Source organism: Lepidochelys kempii, chromosome 12 (genome assembly GCF_965140265.1).
Source record: "Lepidochelys kempii isolate rLepKem1 chromosome 12, rLepKem1.hap2, whole genome shotgun sequence".
Taxonomy (NCBI): Eukaryota; Metazoa; Chordata; order Testudines; family Cheloniidae; genus Lepidochelys; species Lepidochelys kempii.
The window spans coordinates 23,767,155-23,793,276 of record NC_133267.1 but is presented as its reverse complement, the minus strand read 5'-3'; the positions used below and the strand labels follow the sequence as shown (position 1 = coordinate 23,793,276).

General features: G+C 43.5%; 1 long non-coding RNA gene across 2 annotated transcripts in view; it reads left to right on the top strand.

Moving 5' to 3' along the window:
- The window catches only part of LOC140896295 (uncharacterized), a 60,638-nt gene that overhangs the window by 18,411 nt on the left and 16,105 nt on the right, over positions 1 to 26,122 (top strand). The window contains exon 3 of one of the 2 annotated variants that reach the window (XR_012154506.1): positions 12,837 to 13,191. The exons of the other annotated variant lie outside the window; for it this stretch is intronic. This is a non-coding gene — a long non-coding RNA (uncharacterized lncRNA). Of the gene's footprint in view, positions 1 to 12,836; positions 13,192 to 26,122 lie in introns of those variants that run through there. 2 annotated transcript variants of the gene reach the window in all.

The following is a 26,122-nucleotide window of genomic DNA, read 5'->3' as shown; positions in this document are numbered from 1 at the left end:
TCCACAGTACCAAGGCTAGCATCGACTTCCGGAGAGTTGCACTGTGGGTAGCTATCCCACAGTTCCCGCAGTCTCCGCTGCCCATTGGAATTCTGGGTTGAGATCCCAATGCCTGATGGGCGGGTGGTTCTGGGTACATGTCATCAGGCCGTCCCTCCCTCCCTCCCTCCCTCTGTGAAAGCAACGGCAGACAATCGTTTCGTGCCTTTTTTCCTGAGTTACCTGTGCAGACGCCATACCACGGCAAGCATGGAGCCCGCTCAGCTCACTGTCACCGTATGTCTCCTGGGTGCTGGCAGACGTGGTACTGCACTGCTACAGCAACCCATTACCTTGTGGCAGCAGATGGTGCAATAGGCTTGAAAACCACCCTCATCATGTCCGAGGTGCTCCTGGCTGCCTCGGTAAGGTCGGTCAGGAGCGCCTGGGCAGATATGGGTGCAGGGACTAAATTAGGAGTGACTCGACCAGGTCATTCTCTTTAGTCCTGCAGGCAGTCCTATTGTACCATCTTATGGTGAGCAGGCAGGAGATGTGGATGGCTAGCAGTCCTTCTGCACCGTCTGCTGCCAGCCAAAGATGTAAAAGATAGATGGAGTGGATCAAAACAAGAAATAGACCAGATTTGTTTTGTATTCATTTGCTCCTCCCTCCCTCCATGAAGTCCAGCCTGAAATACTAGAGGGAGGGATAGATTAGTGGGTTGAGCATTGGCCTGCTAAACCCAGAGTTTTGAGTTCAATCCTTGAGGGGGCCATTCTGTGTGACAGTTGTTTTTGTTTCTCCTTGAGGTAAAGCCACCCCCTTTGTTGATTTTAATTCACTGTAAGCCAACCCTGTAAGCCATGTCGTCAGTCACCCCTCCCTCAGTCAGAGCAACGGCAGACAATTGTTCCGCGCCTTTTTTCTGTGCAGATGCCATACCACAGCAAGCATGGAGCCCGCTCAGATCACTTTGGCAATTAGGAGCACATTAAACACCACGTGCATTATCCAGCAGTATATGCAGCCCCAGAACCTGGCAAAGCAAAACCGGGCGAGTAGGCGATGGCAGCATGGTGACAAGAGTGATGAGGACATGGACACAGACTTCTCTCAAAGCACGGGCCCTGGCAATGTGGGCACCATGGTGCAAATGGGGCAGGTTCATGCCGTGGAATGCTGATTCTGGGCCCGGAAAACAAGCACAGACTGGTGGGACCGCATAGTGTTGTAGGTCTGGGACAATTCCCAGTGGCTGCGAAACTTTTGCATGCGTAAGGGCACTTTCATGGAACTTTGTGACTTGCTTTCCCCTTCCTTGAAGTGCATGAATACCAAGATGAGAGCAGCCCTCACAGTTGAGAAGCGAGTGGTGATAGCCCTGTGGAAGCTTGCAATGCCAGACAGCTACCGGTCAGTTGGGAATCAATTTGGAGTGGGCAAATCTACTGTGGGGGCTGCTGTGATCGCAATCAAACGAAATCAAAGATCTGCTGATATCAAGGCTAGTGATCCTGGGAAATGTGCAGGTCATAGTGGATGGCTTTGCTGCAATGGGATTCCCTAACTGTGGTGGGGCAATAGACGGAACCCATATCCCTATCTTGACACCGGAGCACCAAGCTGCCGAGTACATAAACCTCAAGGGGTACTTTTCAATAGTGCTGCAAGCACTGGTGGATCATAAGGGACAGTTCACCAACATCAACGTGGGATGGCCGGGAAAGGTACATGACGCTCGCATCTTCAGGAACCCTGGTCTGTTCCAAAAGCTGCAGGAAGGGACTTTATTCCCAGACCAGAAAATAACCGTTGGGGATGTTGAAATGCCTATAGTTATCCTTGGGGACCCAGCCTACCCCTTAATGCCATGGCTCATGAAGCCGTACACAGGCAGCCTGGACAGTAGTCAGGAGCTGTTCAACTACAGACTGAGCAAGTGCAGAATGGTGGTAGAATGTGCATTTGGACGTTTAAAAGCACGCTGGCGCAGTTTACTGACTCGGTTAGACCTCAGCAAAACCAGTATTCCCACTGTTATTACTGCTTGCTGTGCGCTCCACAATATCTGTGAGAGTAAGGGGGCGATGTTTATGGGAGGTGGTGGGAGGTTGAGGCAAATCGCCTGGCCACTGGTTACGTGCAGCCAGACACCAGGGTGGTTAGAAAAGCACAGGAGGGCGCTGTGCGCATCAGAGAAGCTTTGAAAACCAGTTTCATGACTGGCCAGGCTACAGTGTGAAAGTTCTGTTTGTTGATGAAACCCCCCACCCCTTGGTTCACTCTACTTCCCTGTAAGCTAACCACCCTCCCCTCCTCCCTTGGATCACCGCTTGCAGAAATAATAAAGTCATTGTTGCTTCACATTCATGAATTCTTTATTAATTCATCACACAAATAGAGGGATAACTGCCAAGGTAGCCCGGGAGGGGCGGTGGAGGAGAGAAGCACCAGGAGAGGTGGTGGAGGAGGGAAGGATAAGGCCACACAGCACTTTAAAAGTTTACAACTTTAAAAATTATTGAATGCCAGCCTTCTGTTGCTTGGGCAATCCTCTGGGGTGGAGTAGCTGGGTGGCCGGAGGCCCCCTCACCGCGTTCTTGGGTGTCTGGCTGAGGAGGCTATGGAACTTGGGGAGGAGGGTGGTTGGTTACACAGGGGCTGTAATGGCGGTCTGTGCTCCAGCTGCCTTTCCTGCAGCTCAACCATACGCTGCAGCATATTAGTTTGATCCTCCAGCAGCCTCAGCATTGAATCCTGCCTCCTCTCATCACACTGCCGCCACCTTTCAGCTTCAGCCCTCTCTTCAGCCTGCCACTTACCCTCCTCAGCCCGCCACCTCTCCTCCCGGTCATTTTGTGCTTTCCTGCACTCTGACATTGTCTGCCTCCACGCATTCACCTGTGCTCTGTCAGTGTGGGAGGACAGCATGAGCTCAGAGAACATTTCATCACGAGTGCGTTTTTTTCACCTTCTCATCTTCACTAGCCTCTGGGAAGGAGAAGATCCTGTGATCCTTGAAACACATGCAGCTGGTGGAGATTCTGCGATTCTGGGACTCCATCATGGTCACCTCTGCTGATGAGCTCTGCAGTCACCTGCAGCTTGCCGCGCTGCCCAAACAGGAAACTGAAATTCAAAAGTTCACGGGCCTTTTCCTGTCTACCTGGCCAGTGCATCTGAGTTGAGAGTACTGTCTGGAGCGGTCACAATGGAGCACTCTGGGATAGCTCCCAGAGGCCAATGCCGTCTAATTGCGTCCACAGTACCCCAAATTCGACCCGGCAAGGCCGATTTCAGCGCTAGTCCCCTTGTCGGGGGTGGAGTAAGGAAATTGATTTTAAGAGCCCTTTAAGTCGAAACAAAGGGCTTCGTCGTGTGGACAGGTGCAGGGTTAAATCGATTTAACGCTGCTAAATTCGACCTCAACTCCTAGTGTAGACCAGGGCTAAGATGCCACAAGTCCTCCTTTTTTTTTTGATGAAAAAAATGTGGCTCATGAAAAAAGGAAGTGTGGCTTGTCTCTGTGTGTGGTTTGTCTTTCTATATGGCTGCCGTGAGCGGCTGGAACATTTTACGCTTTGGGTCCAATTCAGATATGATGTAAGTGGTTGTAGTTCCCCCTCCCGCTCTGTGCTGAGTTTGGCCCTTTGTTTATACTGCAGCCCATTTTTATGTATATGCTTCGTCATTAGAATTATTTGTTGAAAATAATTCACTTGCTGCATTTAGCTGCTTTTTCCATCTGTGAATTATCCACAAATAGTTCATGGTTTCTCTGAATGTTTCCACTATTCTCCATTTTTTGAATATTTTCATACATAAATTAGAACCGATGGCTTTTTTATGAATTGATAGTATTTTGAGGGCCCAAGTGATGCATAGACCTTGTGCTAGCATTCTGCACTGGAGTGACTTTCACTCACAATGCATGCTTCCTTCACAGCTGCTTCAATTCCTGCCTCATTTGCACCTTCCCTTGAATAGAGTGAAGAGTTAATCAACACCCCAGTGAGGATGCTGAATGAATTTTGCACAAAACATTATGGAGACTTTTACATTTCTGGACATTTCTGAGTAGTAAAACTGCAAACTAGACTCATTCTTGTTGCTTCTACATTTTGTAAGTACTGCAGGGAAAAGCTACATACATTAAAGTAAATGTTCTGCAAGACAGAGCTTTTAATTTCTATACACATTTTGCAAAATCAGAAAGAAAAGTCCTGATTCACCACCTTTGTGCTATTCCTGCTTGGCTGATGATTTCAATGGAGCTATACCAATGTCCATCTGGAGTAGCATAGCAGCGAATCAGACTCATTGACTCTATAATTCATTACCTAAAACAGGTATAATACCACATATCAAATGCTGTTGTTTTGCAAATATTTCATGTACTATGATCTGTTCTGGCTTCTCAGATCTTCAGCAGAAAAGGACAGAATGGCTCCAGAATTCAGATAGGCTGACTGTCATTTTAGTCAGTGGGACTACTTGTGTCAGTAAAGTGAGCAGGGCTTTAGTCTCATAGAGTTAGACAAATTGCTGTTGATAACAGTTACGACATACAAAATCAGGACAAACAGTTATACTTTTTATTGCTCACATTTTTGTTACCTCTTGCTGCAGCACAGATGTAGTGGGTTCTCTTTCCTCTGTTATCACTAGCCAAATGCAAAGCATGCCCTGGGCAAATGGGACACAGGCCAAATTATCTTTGCATTTACAAGGCAAAACACAGCAATTTTTGTATTGCATGGAGAAACTGTAGATGTGTTTTAGGAGTACACCTACTTTAACTACATATGCTGTCATCTGTATTCTCTGAAAGCTGGAGCCAGCCCACAACATTTTGGCACCTGAGGTGGGGAGCTCAAATGACCCCCCCCATGCCCCCTCGCTTGGGCCAAAACTTTCTCAGGGTCTCAGTTCTGCCTTCTTCCTATTCTACTCCTCTCATGGTACTGCTCTGCTACCTACCCCAATAAAGGAGAACTAACAACTTAAAATGCCTTGTTCAAAAATTTTAAGTAACACTTAACTTTCAAACGCCTGATCAGCAAATGTAACTTTTCTTGTCTGCATAGTAAACATTGGCATTTTTATCTGTTTGAATAATCAAAGTGGTGCTTTCTGTGCCTCCTTGGTTGCAAAGATTTGACCTGCTTCCTGAAGGTCCACAGTCTGGGCCAGCTCATGCTCTATTGAGATGGTTGCAAGGCCGACCAGCCTCTCCTGTGTCATTGTGGAGCATAGATGTGTTTTTATTAACTTCAGCTTGGAGAAGCTGCTTTCTCCACTGGCAACTATTACAGGAAGTGTTAGAAGTATGCGCAGAACAACAAAAGCATTTGGAAAGAGGGTGGTCATCTTATTTGTGCATATATATTCCAGAACAGCCTTTGGAGTTGATCCTGCTGAAATGTATCTTGAAAGGGCTTTCAGTTCATCACCGAAATCACTCGCATCAATATCACGCATGTCATCATGTGTCAACACTGTCTCTAGTGCCCTGCATTGCTGGTGTAGGTCTTCTTCAGGTACAGTGAGGAGTTTTGGAATACCATACAACATCCCAAATATACTGCTGTGTTCCTTGAGCTGCATGAAACGTTCTTCAACTGACTGTATTGCAGAATCTAGCACCTGGTTAAAGAATTCAACTCTGAATTGTTGTTTGGGGTCTCTTATGGGATTATCCCATGCCTCGTAATCAAAATGTCTTCTTCTTCAGTGACTCTTGTATTCTTGTGGGAAAATAGCTTCAGTGTGAAGTTTCTTTGCACTTCTGTGCACTCTTCAGAACATTTTGAAATCCCTCATCTGACCGGTAAGACTGTCGGTATGACTTTGCTTTGTGCAGTTGTTCCATTGTTCCATTGTTCCAGATATATCAAGGTCAACACCTTGAAGTCTCTTGCTTACAACATTTATTTCAAACAGTATGTCATGCCACAACACTAAGGCACACAGAAATTTGAAGTTATGTATGTTTCTGGTGATTCCATTTCCCTCTACCACTGTTCTCCCACGAACAGTTTCTGTCAGAGCATTATCCTCCATAATGGGCAACTATGGCATCATCTATCTTCCCAATTTGGTGTTTGATAGGCTTTATTGCCTCCACTCGACTTTCCCATCATGTGGCACTCAGTGGTTTTAGTGTCAGAGAGGCTGTTCCCAGATGTTGCTTCAAAATTTGTCATTGATGAGTTGATGCAGAGAAAAAAACATAGATGCTTTGAATTACATTAAAACATTCAGCAGTCTCACTAGAAGCTGATGCTGCATCATTGACCATCAAGTTCAATGAATGAGAACTGCAGGGGACAAAAAAAACTCGAGGGTTTAACTCTCGGATCTGTGTCTGCACTCCTCTGTTCTTTCCTTTCATATTGGTGCCATTATCATAGCCCTGACCTCTCATGTCAGCTATCACAATTTCCGTATCTTCCAGCTTTTTAGGAAGCACATTTGTCATACCAGCTCCTGTAGTATCATCAATGTCAATAAATTCTAGAAAATGCTCTCTGACAGTCACCATTGCAGGACATTTTCACTAGGTTCTGTTGTTGTTACAAAAGGCATCATTAAAGTCATTTGTTCCGTACAGCTGAGGTCAGGTGTGCAGTCCAGAATAACAGAGTAATATCTTGCTGACTTCAGATCTGCCACAATCTTCTGTTTGATTTTTGTTGCCAGTAACCGTATGATCTCATTTTGAATTGTTTTTCCAAGGTAGTGGTGTGTGTACATTTCTTGGGTGGTGACTCTTCTTAGATGCTCCTGGAGTACAGCATCAAACTCAGCCATCAGCTCCACAATTTTAAGGACGTTTCCATTGTTTGGCACATACAGCTGATCTGAAGTGCCATGCAGTGCTAGGTTTTGGATAACAAGCAATGAGCCTTTTCAGAACATTTTGCCAGTAAAGAGACTCTGACGCAATCTTCTCTTGATGCTGATCATCTATGGTGGCCTTTAACCTTAGTCTCATCTCTAGCTCTTTCCACCTATGGAATGCTCTCTGGTGATTTGCTGCCTTCTCATGACATGCCAGATTTTTAGCCAGATTTTTCCAGTCCTTCGTTCCTGTAGAACCCAATGTGGCTGGAACATTAGACTGGAAGAGTTTGCAACAAAAACGGTATTCAGCATTCTGGGTTTCTGAGTACATAAGCCATGGCCTCTCCACTTTGTCACCATTGCGGATTTCATGCCAGTAATGTGTTGGATGGAAATTTCTATTTTCATTGTCTTTGGGGAACACAAAGTTTTTCACTTGCTGTGGCCCATGCAGTACAAGGAAGTCCCTCAGGCTCCTGCTCAAGTGGGTCCCCTGTCCTGGATCATCTAGACTTAAGGAACTAAACTCAGCAGCAGCTGTTTCTTGCGCTTCCACCCCACTCTTCTCTGATCTGCACTTTTCTTCAGGAATTTGCATGGTTACATCCATTTGAGATGGAGATATGGATGCTGCAGTAGCTGCCAGGTCACCTGCACTCTGACTAACTGAAAGATCAGGCATCTCCTCACCACTCACATCCTCACTGGGTCTGGAAGGCTCACCGTGAACATTTGTGTCTATGTATCTCAGGAGAGCTCCTTCCTGCTTAGATAGAAAAGTTTCCTTTGATTTCTTTCTTTTTCTGAATGCTGCCCCAGAGGGATGTTTTCTTCTTTCTCTCATGACTGCTGTTCTGTGCCAGCTATAGTGGCTCTCAACACTCAGTTGAAGGGGACAAATAAGCAGGCTGGTAGCAGGGCCTGAGTGAGGGAAGAGATCAGCGTCTTAAGGGCCTAACTGGCTCCTACTACTTCAGTTGACTGCCTGTTCTCCTCAAGTGGGTTCAGGGAAGCAACAGGAAACAGGAAGCTCCCTGAGAAGCTGGTGTTAATCAGTCCAGGCTCCTGGGAGTGCTAAAGAGGTCACAAGAGGCTCCTCCTCCTGTCTCTCCCTGCAGCTCCTGCTGCTTTCTGTTATTCCCTCTCACCTTTCCTCCTGCCTGCCTGTAATGTCTCTTGTGCCCTCCTTCCTCCAGCATAGCACTCCACCACCTCTGTGCATCTAGAGCAGAGAGAATCCATGTGCACCAGCAGCAGACACAATTTTCTACACTCTGGGTCCTAGTGGCACCCCCCCGCACAGTCTGGCACCTGAGGTGGCCGTCTCAGTTTGTCTCATGGTAAGGTCAGCCCTGCTGAAAGCGCTTAAAGCCACCAAAGGGACTGCTATTTTTCTTGCTGTTATGGAGGCATAATTGTGGTTGTTAGGGCAAGTGACCCAGTTTAGCAATTGGCCCTTAACTCAGTCTTCACAATACTCTGGTAGAACGTTTGACAGCAAAGCACTGTGTTACAGCTAGTTACTGGAATCAATCAGCATGATTTCTCTCAGGCTGATCATTTAAAGGCGATTATGAAATCATCTCTGAATAAGCAGCCAACTAACAGTTTGCAAAAAATGACACTAAAGGAGAGCCTTTCAGCAGGTTTAAATCCCTTGGAGCGCCATCCATTTACACCAGCTGAAGATCTGGCCCAACATGGATATTTTTACATCCCACTCACAAAGCACTTAAGGTGTCTTGTGAAAATATAAATTCTAGTTGTACTGCAGTGGGCCATGGCACATTCAGGAAATATTTCCAGTTTTGGGGGATTTACTGAAAAACTGTAAAGGACATAAACAAAAGACTGTTTGCACACGTTTGAAAAAGGTGACTGTGGGCCTTCTCCAGCATGCACTGCAATTAATGGGATTATAGAATGAGGCCCTGTAAATGTGGCCTGTTACCAGCAATCCAGAAAACAATGTTGATTTGTTTAAAACCATCAAAAAAGGAACCATCCAGAGAGGAAGGACGCCCAGGACCTGAGAATTCCCTGCTCTGCCACAGACTTTCTGTGTGACCTTTGGCAAATCACTTAGTCTCCCTGTGCCACAATTCCCTATCTGTAAAATGGGGATAATAGCACTGCCCGACCTCCCAGGAGTGTTGTGAGGATAAATACATTGAAAAATTGTGAGGTGTTCTCATACTACAATAACAGGGGGCCTGTTGGGTTTCACTGTGATAGTCCAATCTATTTTTTCTCCATCAGAAGATTTCAACTCTGCCCTACCAGCTGAAGTCCATATCAAAATCTGTTCAACAATGATAATAATGAATTGGAAACTGACTTACATTGTACATAAAATCAAGTACATTTACTTTCTTGGGTCATGTTCGACAGCTGCCTTTAGTGTTTTCAGTTATCATTCAGAGTCTTACGCTTGGGAGAAATTTCTTTTTTTCAATCTTTCTCCTTTTCAAGCTGAGAGGCAGTCGCATTTTATAGTACAGAGAATAACATTCCAACTCGTCTGTGTGGAAAGGAGCCTCATGCTCTGTGGCACCCGCATCTGCATTAATCCATTGGTTACACTGGCAATCAGGAATCAGACAATAAAAATAAAAGTTGAAAAACTCTTTCCAAACGTCTTACCAAAGGGGTCTGAATGGTTTGGGAAATGGTCAGTGCCATCGGTGAAATACAGCCCCATTGAAGGCGATAGAAATTTTGCCATTGACTTCATTAGGCCAGGATTGCACTCCATATCTCTGGAAACTTTTACCTCTGGATCACCTTCATCAGTCTGACTCCAGCCCAGGTTGGTAGTATCTGAACATTGTTAATCTCTGGGAGCTATTTGATGGACTACACTGTGCGGAAAGCTTTGACCAGAGAGATAACCACATCACAAAATTACCACCATACACATTACTACTTGGTATCATTGTTGGCAGATAGGCTATGGACTGAAAGGGCAGAGGATGAACTGTTCTTAGCCCAGCTAAGGACAGGTATACACTACAGAGTTAGTAAACCTAACTCTGTAAGTGTCTACACTAAAACATAACTCCTACCAATGTAACTCACCCACGACACTGACTTAATAACTCCACCTCCACGAGAGGTGTAGCGCTTAAGTCAATGTAGTTAGGTTGATGCCGTGTCAGTGTAGACACTATATAGCTTACATCGCCCATTGCTGCCTTTCAGAAACCCTCCCACATGCCCCATGCTGGCAGTTAAATCGGTGCAAAAGCTCCTGATGAGGATACACACTGCTGACACAAGGAGCGTAGTCTGCATGTGTAAAACCGATTTAATTACTGCAGTGGCTGTACAGCAACATAACTTAGGTCAACTTACTTTTGTAGCGTAGACTTGCCCTAAAGGTGATGCCTCCACGTCAGCCTTCAGGCTAATTAGTGTGTAGTAGGAATATGTAAAGTTTTTGTGTTTGTGCTGCACATATTATGTGAGTAGACAGAAAGCTTCATTCTCCAGTGATGTTAATCCTTTCACCGGCACTAAGCAACTGCATTTTAATAGATTCTCTGTATGAAACAACACAAAATTAAACACAGCGATAAAAATGCAGGCTCAGTCAAAAAGACAGTAACCCTAATGTAAAACCAGCCTATTAAGAAATGTCAAACCTATTTTTTAATCTCATGCTTCAGTGAGGTTGTACCAGGTGCAATCATTAGTCAGTAAATTAATTATACATAATTATCTGCTTTACATTCAATTCACTTGGCTTCCAATTTCCCACTCTTAGCTTAGTGAATCTCTCTTGCTATCTCGCTCGCTTGCTCTCACACACACAAATCCATGGGTATGCAGGTTCTGGAGTACTGCCATCAGTTTGATTCATGAATCTGTCTCCATGATTGGAATGATATTTAGCTAAGATGGCAAACAAAGAAGATAAATATTGTTGTTATGTTTATAGAGCAACGAGGTTGGGAGCTAGGACCCTGGAGAAAAGGAGAACCAGGAAGAAGGAGTAGGGAAGCTTCAGGGATTGTTTAGCTGGATGTATGTATCAAGGGGTCACTGGGTTTCTCTGGTAATGCTTACAAAACCACAACCAATAATGGAGTTCAGAGGGTCGTGGGTCGGTGAATATTACTGGCCACACAGGTACATTCAAGCCTAGCTAACTGAGAGGGCTACTGTGTTGTGAAGGTACATTCAAGCCTAGCTAACTGAGAGGGCTACTGTGTTGTGACAAAAGAGCCTACACCACAACACCTGACTGGACTTTGGAAAAGACTTGCCAGATGGAGTGAGCACCGGCACAAAGGACTGTGGGCACGGAACTAGTCTAAGCTGGTAGCGTGCCCTAGGCAGTAGCTTTAGTGCTGTACAAGAGGCACAAAAGGCACTATTAAGACAGTATTGTTCCAATTCGGGCAGCATTATCATCCAGGCCTGTAGGGAAACATAACAGTTGTGTCCATTTTATGTTTTTCCATACACAAAGGGAAACTATATACAGTACTTTCATTCTGAATGACCTGGTTCTAGCTTAAGAAAAAACACCACCACAAGGAACTAAAGTACAACTTCCATAAGAGAGCATGTCGTGTGTGCCTCTCCCTTAACATACTCTACCAACTTGGTCTCCAGAATAGGAGCTTTCACCGCTAAAGGGCAGATGCTTTAGAAATGAAAAGGTTCCTGTGGGAGTGAACTCATTTTGACTTGTTCTACTCCATGCATTTCAGTCTGACTTCAGGACACAGGAGCATTGCATTGGGACGGGGCAAGGGTGGCACGTTATTCAGCCTTTCCCAGCAGATTGGGCAAGTCTTCAAAGTGCTTCTTTTTTAACAGTGCAAGTGGCATGCATTCCTTTAAACCATGATTTATTCTTGCTTGCTGCTGCCAGTGTTATGGTTTGGGTATTCATAGTGAGCAGTGATAGGAATGGCTCTGGTTGTTCTTTGGGATTGTTTGTAGTGGGATTCAAGATTGGAAAAAGTAGTAATTTGATCCCAGTATTTCTAAAATGTATCTGCTGTCATGAAGCCACATCTTGCCAGGATCTGAGTGCCCTCAACTCCCATTGAGTCCCAGGGATGTTGAGGTCAGCCACATGTTAGCTATGCAAGGAATGCAGAATTGGACCCATAATGTGCTGCTGTTGCCAGCGCACTTATTTGTATGACATTGATGAGTGCTTTCTTGACATGTCCTTGTTATCCAATTGTCCGTGCTCATATCTAACATGCTGTGGGTCTATACAGCAGGAGATCATATGTGCATTACCGTTTGGCTGCTCTTCCACAGCTTTCTGCCATAGACCATATGCACATGCCACGAACACAACAGCCTAATCCTAAGAGCTAAGGCAAGAATTCCAAACTCTGCTTGTTTTGAGTCGTGGTTTACAATCCTTGACAAGCAGCAACCCATGGTGAAGCCCAAATATCATTCCCGTTGATAGATGTATGAAAAACTGTAATTTTACTGCAATTAACACAATTTTAGGATTACTAAAGTTTGTGACTCATTTAAAGGGTAGAATATAGTCATCTTTGGGCTAATAATTTTCATACCTTGGGATACAGCGGGAGTACAATATTACACCAAATTGTTAAAGGGCTTAACTGCAAGGAACCACCATGTTGGTAGTCAGTTCATCTTGCCATTTTGTGGTTAAACTATCATGTTCCATCTAAACCAAGACCAGATTTGTGAACATCTACAGTACTGTATAAATATTGTTATTAATACTAGCTAAATATAGCTATAGCCTCACTTTCAATCAACACATTTTAGAATGAAGTTTTATTCTTTTAGATTTCTTAATCGCACACTAACTAACCCAAACCACTTTAATACCTAAGGATAAAAGCTGGCCTGGTTTAGAACTAGGTGGGGGGGGGAGGGGCTATACAGATATGCTGCTGTATTTGGGGTTGCAAAATATTCATTTGGAAGGATGAACTTTGCAAATAATGGCTCTTCCAAATGGTATTAAAATTTTCTTATTTATTTACTCTTTTTCACAGTATTTTGAGTTTTAGGAAAAGTATAATGGAAAAAGTGAACACATCACAATAACAAACCAGAAAAGGGATTGTATCTGAAACAGAAGGTGTGGCCCAGATGACTACAGAGAGGATACTGGCTATATAAGGAGAAAATGTGGTCTTGCGGGTTGATCAATGCACTGTGAGCAGGGAGTCCTGGATTAAGAATATCTTTCCAACTGTGCCACTATGGTGGTGAATGACATCGGGGAAAGTTACTTAACCTCTCTGGGTTTTGGTATGCCCACCTGTAACAATAAATATTGTACCATCTGCCTTACAACCATACTGTGAGAATAAATGAACGTTTACAGAGTACTTTGAGATCCTTGAATTAAAGACACTATATCAATATAAAGTGCACTGAATCATTATCACAGAGGACAGGTGGAATATTCTGAGACTAAATGGGATGCCGTGAATGCGCCTCTCTGAACTAGTGGCACAATATGCTGTCAAGGCCACAAGGCCATAAAGCCCTGTTGATTTGAAATCACTTGTATTGGACGCACCTGTTTCACCACACCTAGGGCTAGTTGTTGGACATAATGTGCTTCTAATTTTCTGAGATTGCAACATGTCTGAAAGCTGACTTTGCACACGTGAGTATGGTCCTATTGTCACATGCACCAAAATGCCACAGAACAATCATACTCTGCATCGTCAGACCCAAAGAGGCTTGTACAGCTGCCCTCTTCAGTGCACTCACCAGCTATTACTATGTGATCTGGCAGAAATCATTGGCCATTGGGATTGTCTAAAGTGTACCTTAACTTCAGGGATCTGGAAATCTTATGGTTCTGTCTAGGGATTTCTTGTGCTTTCTATTTCCAGCTAAGTTATAAGCTGTAAAAGGTAAGGTGATGACGCCTTTCTTGTGGTGGTGGTCTGATGCTTCTGCTTCTTGTAACCAGGAAGCACTTAGACATTCTTTTAAAACATAACAGTCTGATCACCATTTTCACACAACGGAAACGTTCGAGGATCAGGCTGAATTTTGAGTGAATATTTGGACTTCTTTGAATTTTCTCCAAACCTGTTCACTTATCATTAGCCACAAAACTATCAGTCAGTAAGAGTACCATTGCACAGAGCCTGACCTCCTCCAAGATCCTCTCATTGGAGTTAGAAGTAGAATCACCTTTTAACATCCGTTCCCTAAATTCTGTTCAGACAATGTACAATTATCCTGTAATCCTGCTAATTTGTCCATGTGCATTTTTCTGAAGCATGTAACTTTTGCTTTTGTGAAGTTATACCAATAGTCTGTCCAACTTTTTCCTATGTTTGCAATTCCTGTCTGGGTATGAGCATCTCCCAAGTGAGTATTTTACCAGGCATGTATGCTGAATCAGTGGTTAAAGTAGATCAATATAGGAAGAGAATCCCCCCCCACCCCGAACACACACACACTTTTGATGGTTTCAAGGTCATGTGGTGATGTGCTACTGGATCACCCTGTAGCGAAGGGATGCTTCACAGTGGAGAGAAAAAGGACTCTCTCTTTCTAAGCATAAGCAGGTACCTAGCAAGTCAAGCAAAATATATGCATATGCAATGCATGAAGGTGAAAATAGCATCAGCACTGATGTTACTTGCACCCATTCCTATAGATGACATTAATTAGGTCTGAACAGGATGGAGAACCTCTACTGACATAGAAACAAAACAAATAAAAATGCTGGGGTGAGGGAAGATTTCGTCTGGAAATGTTTTCAAGCCCCAGTGCAATTTTCTGCATTTTGGAAGCTATTAGGTTAGAAAAAAGATTTTAGAAAGGATGAAAGGGAAAGCCAGCCAGCTAGCCTTGGCTGGAAAGGTTAAATAAGAGAATATCAAGTTAAATGAGAAAATTCTGTTTTGCCACATAGGATGAGAAAATTAGGCTTCCATATGTCATTGAGTCCAGGTAGAAATGGGCCGTTCTTGATTAAGAACACAATAACATTTTGTGCAATGTCAATACAAAGTACAGTGTTACAAATGTAGCTAGAGAAGTTTTTAATAGTTTACAAAGTGCTGTAGGTAAAAAAGTAAAAACTGCAGCAAGTGACATAAAAATCTAAGGCATAACACTGATCTTAGTTCCAACAGCATAAATTTGAAATATGTCCCTTAAAGTCAATGGAGTGATTCTGTCCCATTATTTTAAAAAAAAGGAGACTTTAATAATATCCAGTTCCTGTGGGGACTTTTTGCAAAAATCAGAAATAATTAAAAAAAGGAATCTTCTTGCCAGCCCTGCAAAGATCACCTCTTTGGAGCTGAAATGGAAGCACGGATCTTACAAACAAGTCACTCCTGTGTACCTGAGAGATCACACGTTGTTGTTCTGTTTGCAAAGCACTGGCATGTAGCCTGTGAGCTTCCATTAGAAGCAGCAGCTGTACTACACCATGCTCCTTAATGTCAAAGGTGGCATCTTTTGCATACAAAGAATATTTTCTGGAGTCTGTCTATGTTAAACACAAAAATGTTAATGTATCAGACAGAACTCCTCTGAGCTTTTCCTGTTTGTTTGGTATGGTGCATCTCTCCAGCTTTTGCATTATTCTTTCTGTTCAAATGCACGTAGCTATTGCCTCAGCATGTTTCACTTACTTTAGGAAATATTTATGACTACTTATATCTGTCAAACCTGAAGTGCTCAGTCAGACTCGGATGATAGCTATAGTCCTGCTGCAGTTCATTGATAAAAACCTCCCATTGACGTCAATGGGAGTTTGGCATTTAAAAACTGATCACAGGGTATGCCATCTCTTTACAGGTCATGGACAGGATATGACATCCTGCATGGGGAAGACAGACTAACAATCCTAGATTATACTGTCTTGTATGAAGGGGAAGAGAGAGTCCTAAATAACGTGTTTCAGAGTAACAGCCGTGTTAGTCTGTATTCGCAAAAAGAAAAGGAGTACTTGTGGCACCTTAGAGACTAACCAATTTATTTGAGCATCAGCTTTCGTGAGCTACAGCTCACTTCATCGGATGCATACTGTGGAAAGTGTAGAAGATCTTTTTACACACACAAAGCATGAAAAAATACCTCCCCCCACCCCACTCTCCTGGGGGGAGGTATTTTTTCATGCTTTGTGTGTGTAAAAAGATCTTCTACACTTTCCAGAGTATGCATCCGATGAAGTGAGCTGTAGCTCACGAAAGCTTATGCTCCAATAAATTGGTTAGTCTCTCAGGTGCCACAAGTCCTCCTGTTCTTTCTACTGGATTGGGTCTCATTCAAAATCTGGTGGTGGGGCCACTGCTGCTACCTTATAACATTTAGCTCAGTGTTCAGAGCACTCACCTGGGATGTGGGAAGCATAAGTTCAAGTCCCCACTCTGCCTGAGAGGAGAAAGGATTTGAGGAGGAGGGTCTCAGGAGAGGTACTCTAACCACGGAGCTGTGGGATATTCTGTTGTAAGGCTCCCTCAGTCTCTCCTGTTGAAGCTGTTCCACTGGGTATAAATACTTAGTCATTGGGCCAGAGCGCAAGAAGGCTCTGTAGCCCAGTGATTAGGGCACTCACGTGGGAGGTGGGAGACCCCGCAGGTCTGGTCCCACTGCTTCAGTGACTCTAATTATTTATACCCAGTGGAACAGCTTTAGCAGGAGCGACTGTGAGGGAGTCCCCACTCAGAAGATCCCATCGCTCTGTGGCACCTATCTCTGCTCAGGATTCTCAGCCACAAACCCTCTCATGTTGTTAGGTGCCTAAGCCAGGCCAATCTATTTTAAAAAAAACAGAGAGAGAGACTCTATAGCCCAGTCACCTATAACACTCATCTGGGATACAGGAGAATCAGGCTCAAGACTCTCCTCAAATCAGGCAGAGTAGTGATTTGAATCTGGGTCTCTGATATCTCTGGTGATACCCTAATCACTGTGCTGTTGAGTATTCTGGGGGGACACCCCCCCGCCCCAAAATTCCTCATCTGCCTTTTGTGCAGGGTCTGATATTGTGGACACGCTAAAAAAATGCCCACAAGATCAGGCCCCGCAGGCAAGATAGGCAGGGGAATGCTTAGTTTGAGAATGTCGCTTTGGGGCTGCTGGGGCTAATGCTCTCTACAGCCTGTTAGCTGTGGGGTAGCACCAGCACTTACATGGCTTTGCTCATGCCTACTGGTGGAAACTAGGGGACCTAGGGCCTGTGGAATTAGGCTGCAGCTGAGCAGTGGTTTTGAAAATATCAGTGGCACCTAAATGTTGCATTTAAGCAGCTAAAGAAGCAGCTAACCAGTTACCTTTTGGCTCTAGCCCCTTTTGACATGAACACACCTGCTAAAGAGAAGTAGTCAGGAGGTAAGTTTAACTCAAAAGGGCTCAATTCTGTCATCTCAATGCAATTAAAATCAATTGGTGAGAAATTTTGGATATGCAAGATTTGGCTCAAAGTGAACAGAGGGGGGAAAAAAAGAGAGGCGGGGAAGAAGAGTGTGAGCATCTGAAAGAAAGTAGGGGGGTCAATGGGAAGGAAGAAAAGAAACAGAACCTTTACTCCTTAGGGTTCTCTGCATCACGACATTTTAGGCTTCCCCCTCACATTGAACCAACTCACAACTTTCCTGCATGCCCCCTGCATGCGTGCTTGTAGGTGGGTATCTTTCTCTTTGAAACCCTGTGTTGAAGCTGCACCCATTTTGTGTGTATTAATCAGTGCCCTAGCACGGTGTTCTACAGCATAACCCTCAACAGCTCAGCAGGCTTTGGACCAGGATGACTAAATAGCATTCTTTGCAAAATGAGATTCTGTAATGAAATAGTGACAATAGTATTAATACTTCTCACTTCTACATTTCTCCATGTGTTCAAAATATTTTACAAACATTTACTCTTTAACCCTCCCAAAAAGGCTGCAAGGCAGGTAGGGAAGACAGTAGCATCATCCCAGATGGGGAAAAACTATATAGCGAGGTTAAGGCGAAAATTATTAGAGGTGCCCTCTGAATTTGAGTGCCCAGCTTGAGGGGTTCCTACCTTCACCTTCGAAAAGACAGACATCCAAAATTAGTTGCCTCTTTTGAAAAACTGACTGCCTGTAACTTGCCCAGAGCCATATAATGAGTCAGTGAAAGAGCTGGAATGAAAATGCAGGTCTCCCAGTTCCATGCTCCGTCCACACCGGCTTTCAAAAGAGCTTCCAATAAACAAGTCTCTCCACTGAGCTGCAATCTGGTTTTACTTTCCTAAGCATATTGGCTATGGTCACAATATCAATTTGAACACCCACTGTGCCCTCTTTTGGCGGACTTTTTTGAAGGGCATGGACTGAAGGACCTCGTACCATAGCTCTCTTCCATCTCTTACGTTCTGTGATTCTATAAACCTATCGCAGTGAGAGAGAAGGTGTGGGAAGGTCTTATCCTGATCTCACAGAACTCAATGAATGTTCTGGCTTTGGACTTCAACAGAAGGATGGGCACCAAACCAAGCCTAATGTCCCTGTCCTCTCAGATATTCAGTAATGTTTAAAGCACACTGTATTGTGGTCAGACTATACAAAAAAAAAAATCACTGGTAATGTGTGCAGTGCTGTTGTAGCTGCAGATAATGCCCTATTGAAGGGATATATTATGAACTTGAAAATTTGCAGGATTAATCAGGGTATACTTTTTCTCTCCAAAGATAGAGTGACTCATGAGAAACTTTAAGGTGGAGTACTCAAAACAAGGAGTGTATAAATGATTATCAAGGGAAGGTCAGTACTAGTTCTTCAAGTCTGAGCATGTCCCATTGTTAATGGTACACAAATAATGCTAGGTAGATTCCTGTGGTGTAGAAGAATTGCTATCACACTTTCCCGAGTCTCTTACAGGTCTCTGACTCACTCCTTTCAGCATCAATGAGGCTGATCTCAGTTTTCCCATTTTAAAGTGTGGTTAAGTGTGCACTGGTAAAATGACACTCTCTCATTCAATAGTTTTGTCCCTTTAGTTTCAAAAGCAAAGGGATTATTTTAGTTTCAAAAGCAAGGGGATTATTTTAACTTTATTGTGTAGGAATTCAGTGTCACTTTGGAAGAATGATCTGGATTTTACTTGCCCTCATGTATTAATGCAATTAATTACATTTCCAAATAAGATCTAATTGTAGAATCTTTATTACAGCATGATGATATAAGTGCCGGAAAGAGTACCACCTGATTTTCAGAACCAGGCTGAATTTACAGCACTTGCAGTTAGAAAAATCATCTTTTGACTTAAGTGACCCGCATTGATTGGGAAAGCATTCAGAGAGAACAAATACGGAACCCCAGGATGTCCTTTGCACAGAGTCACTTCTAAGATTATAACCTCTTCGACATCATCAGTGTTACAAAATATCTCTCTAAATAACACACACACACACCAATAATGATATCCTTAGCTTCACTTATACTGGTGACATTATAATGTTGTACTTTGCTCTAACCTCAGAATAAAGCCTACTAAAAGTATCTGGTTTATGGTATTTCAAGCTATGAGAATCTTATATTACAATGTGGAACAAAGTCATCTTGTGCCTTTTAGTATCTGACCATGAATGCTGGCCCTGAAGCAACATCTTTTGTAGAACTAGCTAATATCTTTCTGACCTACACTTTCTGACTTACACTTAAAACTAAATTTTCAGTTCATTGAGTAGCAAAGATTCATGGTTGAATGCTCAGCTGTATAATACATATGGACTAAATCATGAGAGATACTGAGCAACTGCAATGCCCAGAGAAATCAAAGGAAATTGAAGCTACACTATAATGTAATAATTTAGCCTTAGATGAAGTGAAACAGAAATAAATTACTGTGCTGAGATCCACATCAAAGAGGGAAGGTCACACAGACTTCAAATGATGAAAAAGGCATTCTGTTGCCTGCCTTGTCACTGGGGAATCCAAGAGCAGCTACAGCTCTATGACCCAGAGACTACATGTCATACAAGCCAAGGTAGGATGTATGCTTCCAATAGACACAGTAATAGGTCTGGCCCTGTCCTCCAGATCCTTTGCCATCTTCATCTTATCCAGGCTCAGTCTAAGGCATTTTACTCCCATCCTCATCCCTACCTCTATCAAATATTGGGGAAGGTAGGAGCCTTCTGTCTCATGATTAGACACAAAGGAGAGGTAGATCTGAGTGTTGTCATATTGCAGAGATTAAATCTGAGTGTCACAATACAGACAACACGCCAGGCCAAAAAAATTCACTACCTCCCTTAATACTGGTGCATTGACATTGACCAAAAAGGGTGATGAGATGGAGCTCTGTAGTATTCCCCAGGAAAGCACCTTTTAGGAAGATGACCAAGTGCTGAGCACCACCCTTTCGCACATCTCAGAGGGGAAGGCATGGATACACTGAAGGACTGTCCTGTCTGTAGACAAGGCATCAAACGGCTGCTGCTAGATCTAAACAAAACCAGTGTGGACACTACTGGGATCCACCCTCAAACAGCCATCCCCAAAAACCTGACAATTAGAAGCAAAGGTCATCTGCAAGATGGAAATGCCACTGGAGCTGCTCCAACACCATCTTCCCAATAAGCCCTCCCCCATAAATAGATAGTTAATAGTTAAAGATCAGTGATAATTGAGTAGGTTGTTAATGGTGGCTTGTGAACAGGGTCCTCCCATAGCATGGGAGCCCATGAAAGGGCTTTGAAGTTCAATGGTGTCAGCCTCAGCTGGAATGAATGGGTGCTAAATGGTGGCTGGAATGTTTCCCCGCACGTTGTCTCTGCCCCTCCCTCTCTCCTCAGGCAGCATAAGGTGACTCTCCCATCTCCTGATTCCTCAGGAGGGAGGTAAGGAGAGGCTGGTCCAGCGCCAGCCCTTCTCAGGTGAGGAGGTTCTCCCAGCACCTCTAGGTACAAACTTGTTTTCTGTTCTCACTGCTTGTGACATCATTAGCTACATCTCCATCAGGCCCTCTTGGATCTTGTGTTATTCCCTGATGCCCTGGCAATACTGACAAATTACTCCCTGCTGCTAAATTACTCACCTGTAAAAATCAGTGTGCCATTTTGAATCCTAATATTGATACTTACCTTGTGTAGAACAGTACTGAGGAACAATGGAATACTTCTGTGTTCTTATATATGTGCTGTGTAATGGTGGATGTGGGGGTGTTCTAAGATATACACTGGTGGGTGTGTTTATTCCTTTCATTTGAGGATCTGAAAACACTTTACAAACGTTTAATTAATTAAGACTCACAACCCTGTGAGGTAGGAAAGTTTTATGTGAACCATTTTACAGCTGGGTATAACTGAGACACAAAGCATTGAGGTAACTTTCCAAAATTTTCCAAAAGTCACATAGAAGCAGGCAAGGAACTCAGGAGTCTTAGGTGTCTTGCTCTAATACCAAGACATCAGTCCCTCTCTAAAATGAACAGATGGTCATACAAGGTTTACGGAGGACCATTACAGAATATGCTTTTTTAACTGTGAGAACAGCAAATAAAATAGTTTGTTAAAAATAAACAAACAAAACGTTGTACAAACAGTACACAGTGGGTAAAGTCTGGAGGTAGTCTTTATTTGCATATGTTAGGAGTTACAGAAGGAAGCAGTGCCACAGATGGCTTGTGAGATCATCTTTGAGTTATAAGATCAGATCCTTTTTAAACTCATGCAAATAAACCCTACACCCAAACTTTTAGGTCTATTATATTGTCTATTATACATCTTCTCTGAATGCCTGTTGTACATGTACGGTAATGCATTTAGTTGAATGAGCCAAAGCCTGATTGCCTTAGTTAGATGATTGAACTTCTTAAATGCACAAACATTTATCTGATTTGTAAGTGATATACATTGAATTTTGGCCCTCTATGTGTATGTGTGTGTTGTGCTTGTACACAAATGCATTCCATATCAAATCTTCTTCAAGTACATTGAGTGCTGTGATTGATGACAGGGGTGTATAGTTTACTTACTCATAGGTAGGGAAATTCAAGTTCTCTTCCATTTCCCCCTTGGGAAGGTGCCATAAGGGTGCTGCTTGTTTTCAAAACAATCATTAGTGAAGTAGCATCTGCCTCCTTTTGTGTAAGACAATGATTTTATTGGTACATGGCAATAAAGATCATGAGATAGAGAAGCAAGCTACAAACTGCTCTGAGGCTTCGGACATCAGAGAAACTTCTGTTTCAATGTGAAGTTGCAGCCTTAGTTACTTTTCAACATTTTAAATAGCTGAAGCAATAAGGAAATTAAGTAGTTAAGGAATACTGTGTTTCTGCATTACTTTAGTCATTATGTTTCTGTGGCATATATGATCACCTTTCTGCACAGAGTACCAAAGCTGCCTGTGAGAAAGGGGATCAGAATGGTAAGGACTGAATTACTTTGTTAAGAACTGGGCTGAAAAAGAATGGTTAAAACTGGTGGCAGCTGGCAACTTTGAATTCTTTTTCCTCCATCACATGAGCACACTGTTAGAGTAGGGTTGATCATGAGTAAGGCAGCGAGTTTGTCACAGAGGTCACTGACTTCTGCACACTGACTGCACACTTCAGCCACACTGACTGTTGCTGGGGCAGTCTTGGGCCACTGCCCCCAGCAGCAGCGGGAGTTTGGTTTGGAGCCTGGGGCTGCAGGAGGGGGTGAGGGCTCTGGGTGGCACTTACCTCAGGGGCTCCCTGGAAGCAGTGACATTCCTCTGCTCCTAGGCAGAGGTGCAGCATGGCCAGGGGTCTCTGCATGCGTCTCCTGCCTGCAGGTGCCGCCCCCACAGCTCCCATTGGCTGTGGTTCCCAGACAATGGGAGCTGCGGAGCCGGCACTTGGGGCGGAGGCAGTGTGCAGAGCTGTCTGGCCATGCCTCCACCTAGGAGCAGAGGGAGGGGGATGTTGCTGCTTCTAGGGAGGTGTGGAGCCAGGTAAGGAATGTGCCAACCCTGCCACACACACCCCAGCACCAGCAGGGGTCCTGGTCCACCCCAGCACCCGTGGCACCCCGGGGCTGGTCCCTCCCCCAAGAATTAGTCAGGGGTATATAGTACAAGTCATGGACAGGTCACAGGCTGTGAATTTTTGTTTACTGCCCGTGACCTGTACATGACTTTTATTAAAAATACCCATGGCTAAAACGTAGCCTTAAACATGAGTACAAGGCTATTTTTATGAAAAGTCCTGAATCAAAGCATTTGTTGTATTAAAACAAGACATATATAACACATCCGAAAACTGACCATCTTATTTTCTTCTGTGTCTTTTGCAATGTTTGGGGTCTCTAGGCCTGATTCAAAACACACAAAAGTCTGGTCTATACCTAAAAATTAGATTGACCTAGTTACCTTGCTCAGGGCTGTGAAAAATTTCATACCCTGTGTGGCGTAGTGAGGTCAACCTAACCCCCACGGTAGACACAGCTAGGTCTACAGAAGAATTCTACTGTTGACCTAGCTGCCACCTCTTGGAGAAGTGGATTACCTGCATTGGGTGAAAAAGCCCCTTTTGTTGATGCTATAGCTGTGCCACTGTATTGTAGATATGGCCTAAGTCAGTGAGGTTTGGCCTGAGCCCTCTTGTTATTGGACTTTTGCAATGGGGTTAACTTGCCATCTGTTCTCCCAGGCTTTTGAGAAGAGATGGCTCTAAGAGGGTTATCGAGTCCTGCATGATAGGGGATTTGTAATTGGTTTATTTGGTCATGTTAATACTTTTCAGTATACGTTCACCCAGGGTAAATGGGATAGGCACTCCAAATAAATAAGGAGTTACAGCTTGGGACCATAACTTCTTATGTACAGCACCTAACATAACGGATCCTGATCCCAATTGGAGCCTCAGGCCCTACTGCAACATCAGTGCTAAAATACTACTACTAAATCTCCAGGTTCACACACCATTGCGATTCTGTTTGATGTTTACGATGTAGTTTGTCCTCTCTCATATTTCTACTTTTTTTTCTTGTCTGCTGATAGAAACCCAGCTCTAAGATGACACTTTACCTTAGCCTGGATCTCCAGCGCTTGGCACAATTGTCTCTGTAAACGTATCATTCATCAACTTTCCACTCTCCTGAACGCTGCATAGAATGTCACACTTGGTTGCAAGATCACCATCAGTCTTGCTATCAAGATCTTGACAAGCTCCCGTGATATACTCAGAGTACTGAACCAGTATGTATCACTGGATCAAGCACTGCTTTGCAAACCACAGAAGTCTCTTCTATTTTTGTCTCTAATCTTTCAGACTCACAGCCCCTTCTAATCTGTACAGAAAATCTGAGAAGGAAGAAAAAATAAATGAAACTGTGTAAATACATCTAATCCATCAGTAAAATTCCATTTATTAAACAGAACAGCTCACAGGAATGTGCATGAACTCAAAATGCAATTCTTTTGAAACACTGTGGAGCTCTTTAAGTTTTATGTAGCAACAAAATCAAAGCAGGAACTAGAAAGAAACAAAGAAATAATCTACAGTTTAACACCCACAATGAACAGCGCTTGACCATGCAATAGTGCACGGATGTTCACAAGAATAGGAACTTTGCAGTGCCCCCAGTGGCTGACCAGAGAGCAGTGCTGATGAGTTTGATGGGAATGTCCAATCCAGTCATCTTCCTCAGCCAAGGACAGCAGGAGCCGTGTGTGGCCTTCAGTAGGAAAATAGGGGGTGTCCTTTGTTCAGAGCCAGAGCTGAAAAGTCTTCTGTTGAGGATATACTAAAAAAAACCCTAAACCTGCCCCCAGTCACATACCAGCAGCATGGAACTGGTGAAGCTCAATTCTGAGTTTGCAGTCCCCTGGAAATGTTTTACCAGAGCTTGCAATCCTGAAAACCATCATGCAATGCAAATGCCAGAATAGGATACCAAGCAACTTTCTACTTTTCAGGAAGAAAAAGTATCTCTTTTGCAAGCACATGTCCACCCCAAGTCTTCATTTCTATTAATATATTTTACTTGTGGTGCTTGTAGGGAAAAGGAAGGTATCAGTCAAAGCACAGTATAAAATGCTGTATCATTTTGGGAGAGAAATTTTATTACCCTTTTTAAATGGGAGATAAAAATGCTGTTCATTCATCTTTATCATGCTTTTGCAATTTAGACTAAACGCAGACTGTAAGTGACATGGCAATTTTGGACTCTTTATAGAAGACACATTAAACAGCTTGAGCAACTTCATATGTACTCCCTCTGCTCAACAATGAGCATTCGCTGGCAGGACAGACAGAGTGACCAATATTAAGGTCCTTGAGAGGTAAACACAACCAGCATTGAGAAAATGCAATTGAGAGCATAACTTAGGTGGACGGACATGTCATCGGAATGGAAGACTATCATCACTCAAAACAGATCTTGTATGGGGAGCTGAGTCAGGGCAAAAGAAAGAAGAGTCGTCCATATAAGCACTTCAAAGATAACGTCAAGAACCATCTCCCGTGGACTGGCATCAATCTTAAAGAGCTTGAGCAAATAGCTCAGAACAGGACTCACTGGCGGTCTCTGACAAGATCAGTATGTAAGAGGTGAGAGCGGGATTGACGAAATTGTCTCCAGGCTGCACGTGAATTGTCTCCAGGCTGCACGTCACAGGGTTGCACCATCAAACATCGTAGATATGGACTTCCCATGTCCTCAGTGTGGCCAACTGTGCATCAGGGTTCGGAGTCATATGCATAGCCAAGGATGAGAATCATGACACTAGCAGCAACAGCGGCAGCAGCAGCAATGGACTACCAATGCAACACACAATTTTTGATTTGAAAAATGAGGGTTTGGTAACCTCTTAATTGAGTTAAAAAGAAAAGAGTCACTTGTGAGCATTTGATAGTTGGGGTATTAACCTCTATTTAGTTTAGAAGCCCGGCGCATGGGAGCTATCAATTCATAATAATAATTAAGAGAATAATCATAATGATGATAATTTTGTACCTGTATAGAACCTTCATGCACTCTGCATTTTTGGGAGGGAGATAAATATTTTGTTAACTTTTCAGATGGATAAACTGAGGCTCCGAGAGGTTAATGTGACTTTTACAAGGTCATGGAGCAAATTAATGGCTGTGGTTGAAATCCTGGCTCCCCTAAAGTCAATGGTAAATTTCCATTGACTTCAATGGGCCAGGATTTCTCCTGATACAGGAATTAGAACAGAGGAATTCTAGCAGCTCAGATCTCTAAGTACATGAACAGCAAAAAGAAAAGGAGTACTTGTGGCACCTTAGAGACTAACCAATTTATTAGAGCATAAGCTTTCGTGAGCTACAGCTCACTTCATCAGATGCATATCGTGGAAACTGCAGCAGACTTTATATATACACAGAGAATATGA